Source organism: Cricetulus griseus, chromosome 2, assembly GCF_003668045.3.
Source record: "Cricetulus griseus strain 17A/GY chromosome 2, alternate assembly CriGri-PICRH-1.0, whole genome shotgun sequence".
Classification (NCBI taxonomy): domain Eukaryota; kingdom Metazoa; phylum Chordata; class Mammalia; order Rodentia; family Cricetidae; genus Cricetulus; species Cricetulus griseus.
Window position 1 is genome coordinate 57,390,636 of NC_048595.1, and position 5,352 is coordinate 57,395,987.

The window sequence follows — 5,352 nt, forward strand, 5'->3', positions numbered from 1 at the left end:
GTCCCCTGGTAGTAGCACGAGCCAACATGATGAACACGGCCCCAGAGGTAGCATGGCCCTTGGACACCAAAATGGCCAAGGGTGGTATCCTAGACCTCAGGCATCCATGTGGCCTTTGGTAGCACCATGGTGGCATCATGGGCCATGGAAATCAACAAAGACTCTGGCTTTGGTAGGAACAGGAAGCCAGTCATGGCCTTAGGCAGTAGCCCAGATCCTGATGTCACCCTGGCAAGCAGGCTACCAATATAAACCCTTGCTTCTTCAGTTCTCTCTCTTTCCACAGCACACCATATACTTGCTCATCATAATGACACCCTTGTGGAGCTGGTGGGCCTGCTTATGCCTTTAGTCAGCTTATACAGTGAGGACCCAGACTGCCACATGGGTGTCTCTCATCCACCTGAGCTGCATGGCATGGAACGAGCCCATGGATCTTCCGTTACTTATTTTTATGAGTAACGGTACATGATTTATATTTAAAATTCCTTTTTTAATTTTTTTTTTGAGACAGGGTTTCTCTGTGGCTTTGGAGGCTGTCCTGGAACTAACTGATTTGTTAATTCTGCTTTTATTGTGAACAGGTTAATTTTCTGCTGTTTCCTAATTCTCTTGATCCATGTATTATTTTGCATGATGTGTCTCTTTGCCTGTCTGTCTCCTTCCTGTTGCCTCCAGCTGGGTTATCAGTCTGTGGAGTGGGCAGCCTTTGCATCCCTCCACAAAGAGACTTCCTCTTTTTTAAATTTCATGTCTTCTCTTTTTCTACTGATTTTTTCTAGGAGCTTCAGTGTGGTTTTCAGCAGTATCTATAATAGTGAGGAATGAATGTGTGCCTTATTTTAAATAGCTTATCTGAAAATAGCTTACTGTTACATGTAAATTTTGCAGTGGACTTCTAATGGGTATGCTTTATATTTTATTAAGTTAAGAAAATTTGTACACATATGTGGATATACTCACATTACATAGAATGGATTTCTAAGTTGAGTTTTGTTCTAATAGGTAGAGTAGTGGATTTTTAAAAATCGTTTTTCTTATTTGCAGTCTAAAGCATTTTGAAGAACTTTCATTCCTCTTGAAAAATAAGGAAATGGAGTGTATAAAATGTGTATTACTCATCTCAAGCTACCAGCAAAGGCACTGATTTGAGTGGTATCATTTATCTGCTAACCATTTGTTTTAAAAGCTTTTCCAAAATTTGTTCCTCAGTATATTATTGATTTTTCCATGTAAAAAGTATTTATAATACAAGGAATATGGAAAATGTTACCAAACAAAATTAAATGTGATTTTTAAAAAATGCAACATTTCTCTAAGGTTTGATTCTTTAAGACACAAATGAAGTAAAGCTCCAATAGGAGGATACAGAATCTGCCACAGTTTTCAGGGGCATCTCCTCAATAAAATCTTGTTTTTCTCTGCAGTTTAGTGTGATTTTTATATTGCTGCTTTTTGAAAAACAGAACAAAAGTCATTGTTATATATGCCCAATTAAGCACAATTGACATCAGAAGAACTCTTTAATAAAGGCTTGTATCAGTATGTTCCTCTAGAGAGCAGTATACTTGTGTTAGAAAGCAAACCGAGTAAACCAAAAAATTCGTCCCTTCTGCTGACTAGAGTTTAGGTTAGTCAAGGTGGGGAAAACTAGTTGTTTCAGCACCAAGGATGAGGTCGTCAATGATGTTTTAGTGTAATCAGACATTTGTTTATTGTCTTTATTTTTGTTCAAGGGAATAGTAAGACCATTGCTAACAGTGCTTAGACTACAAGATGCAGGGATAAACAAACAAATTTGTTGGTCCTGAGTTCAAGATCATCTGAAATGGAGTGTCAGATGGGAGTGGGATAGATTCATTTGACTACTCCAAGTACCCTATTTGATTGGCCTTCTTTCTCCCTTGAATGGTGGGTGTAAACTAAGAGATTAACAAGAGCCCAGGAAGGGAAAGAGAGTAGAAGCAAAGCATTTTGGAATACCAAAATAATTTAATTGGATCCCAGATGAAATAAGATATGTAGGAGTCCAAATTATACCCCCAATATAAGCTTGTGTAAAGCTAATTTAAAAATAATTTAGGTAGAATGACTGTACCATATTAATAGGAAGAATATAAAAGTTACAAAGAATATGCTGAAAGGAATTTCATTCATATAATATTATAATTATCAAGCTTATATCTGAACAAGGTGGGAAAGTTTGGAATCCATTTGAAGTATGAAATTTAATTTAGTTTTCTAAGCCTCATTTTGATACAGGCATTGAACACAGACTATACCAGTTGGTTTGGTTCGTTTTAATGGCATTTCTGAAAGTCACATGAAATTTTACATTGCAATACATATATGTACATAAAAAAAACCTTAGGAAAGTCTATAAAGGGGCAGGCTGTCATCAGATCATACAGTAAAGGCTGTGGTGTAGTTCTTTTCATTTCTCCCATTCCCTGCTTCTTCTTCTTTCCCAAGTTTTAATTCTCTCTCTCTCTCTCTCTCTCTCTCTCTCTCTCTCTCTCTCTCTCTCTCTCTCTCTCTCCTCCACTTTCCCTCCTCATTTTTTCTCTCATTTCCTCTCTCTACTTGGCTCAAATAATCCAAGCCCCAAACTTCCATGTTCTTTTTGTTCTTCAATGAACTTGTGATCCAGTATTAATTTTTTGCTACATTTTTGGGATGAAGATACTAGTAGGGGTAAAGTATTCAATGGGGTTATATATAAATATTTGTCCTCCCCCAGTTTAGCCAGGAGATCTTAACTATTTCCTTTCCTGGGACCCTCCATGTGTGTCCCTCTTAGAGTGCCCTTTATTACCTAGCTTCTCTGTGGTTAAGAATTGTAGCCTGGTTATCATTTGCTTTACGTCTAGTATCCACTTATGAGTGGATACATAATGGAACACATTCTTTTTAATCTCCTGATTTGTGGTTTTGCTTTTCAGGTACTCATATGACACAACCTGCTTTCAGTTTAGGACATTTATGGTGTAACTGCTCCAGGATGTGTTTGTTGGGAGATTGTTAAAGTTCAAGAATCCCTTCCAAATTTCGTGTTGAAATTTGTTCCTTATTGTTAGATATTGAGAGTTAGAACTGGCTTAGATGCTTAAGCGTTGACTAGGTCTACATGTCCTTTCTGTGTGGGTCAATTGACTCTTCATTCATTAGTGCCTTAGTTGAAGAGGATGTCATCTGTTATAAATCCAGTCTGGCTTTGTCTCCTGTGTGTACCTGTATCATTCAGTGCACTTACCTTGGGAATTTTCAAATCTCTTATAGCAAGAAGTTGCTCCATCGACTTAGCCCTTTATCCTTAACCCATTCAGCCTCCACAGCTGTGAGCTGAATAAAAGTATAAGTTGTCTCATCTTGATGTTCAGTTGTAGCAAGATAAATGAACTAAAACAGGTTAACTCACATTGGGGAGTAAAAGAAATATACTGGATATATATCTGGCTACATATCCCATTGTTGGACAGCAGTTTCTCGCTATTGAACATTTTCTCCAAGAGAGAGGGAGGAGGTGTTTCAGGATGAAATCGGTCTGGGAAAATCTGAAATATGCAATATTCACAAAGACCCCTCCCCAGCTTTAGAGAAGTACTAAGCAACTGCTGGAGGAGGAGGCTGACCAGCCAAATTGTGGAAAGGACATTCTCAGCTCTGGCAAGATGCCACCACATTGTTAAACAAGCTCCAAGGATGAAGTTTTCATGAATGGCATGTGCTGGGGTGGGCTTCTCTGTGATCTTTGAACCTGTAAGTAACCCTTCACTCATACTTCTGTAGTAACCCCCAGTATAAACTCATTGGCTTACCAAGTTGGGCTTTTGTGCAATCACTGCTTTCGTTTGTTATGGATCCCATTTCTGGAGCTTGAGTAGACACATGTGTTGTGTAGTTCTGGGGAAAGTTTCTCATTCAACACCTGCTCTCAATTCTTGCATAGAGGGTTTTTTTATTTTTTAATCTCTCCTCTCTTCTTTAACAACTGAGTACTACTTGGACTACTCTGACAATGGGCTTAAAAACAAAAACAAAATCTATCAGAGAGATCAGGATGTGGGAAAAACATTTATATCAATGACCTAATTTTCTTTAATCCCATTTCCAGGTATGGAGGGAAGAATAGAGTGAACCGACTAGGATCAAAGACATTTTTGTGGCTCTTGCCTAAAAGTACAAGATATGAGGTAATGTGGAATAATCCTTTTGTACACTGTGAAGATGTGTTGCTCTCATTGTTAATAAAGAGCTGACTGGACAATTGCTAGGCAGTAAGAGGTTAGGCAGGAGAGCTAAACAGAGAGAGCGCTGGGAAGGAGGGTGGAGTTGACAGCTAGACTAGGAAGAAGCAACATGAAAAGTACATAGATGAGGTAAATGAGCCTTGGGGCAGCACATAGATTAATAAAAAATGTTTAAGTTACATGAACTACTTAAAAGCAAGTCAAAGCTATTGGTTGAGAATTTATAATTAACAATAAGTTTCTGTGTGGTTATTTGGGCAGCAGCTGGAGGGACAGTGCTGATTGGTGGTCTAGGTGGAAAACTCTGCCTACAGTTAGGATTTCCTGCCTTTGAATTAGCTTCAGTTCCTGTTAACGAATACACCAGAACAGTTCCCTTCTCTGTAATTTCCTTTTCTTTTCCGTTAATGAGTTCCAAGAGCTATTTGCTTGGTTTAGACAAAAGCAATATTATGTATATTAATTTATGTTAACTTTGAATTTCATGCTATGAACTTATAACACTAAAATAATTATTTACATCATCAAGTGTGAGCTACAATAACTGTTTTAAATTGCTTTTGACAATATTACTGAGCTTTGTTCAAATGAAGTTAATTATGTCTGTCATCAAATATGATTATTGACTTTAACATTCATTTTTTTAAAAAAACTCTGAGTTGTTACTAACATGAATTATTTCAATGGAGTACAGAGTTGATTGACTAAATAAATTATTTAATTCATTTATTAAGTTAACACTCATTCAAAATCTGCACAAAATTAGGAGACAGTGAGGCAGGGCCAAAGATTGATTCTAACTTCTAGGAACTAATAGTGTATAGTGGAAGTCAGATATATAAATGGACTATTACATAGCATGGCAAGTTAGAGGAAGGTGTGTGAGGGGCTCTCACCAACAAGTGGGACTGGGTAAGGTTAAAGAGTTGACATGGCGCTGTCATTGTGCTATCTAAGAGTTAATCTGATAGAGAAATGAGGAGAGATCCCTGCAGGAGACAAGCATCAATGGGGCACAGAAGCAGTATGCATATGACCCAGTTACAGACTCTATGAGGTTCAGTGTGTTGATAATCCAGTATGGGGTGGTGAGTGAAAGAGG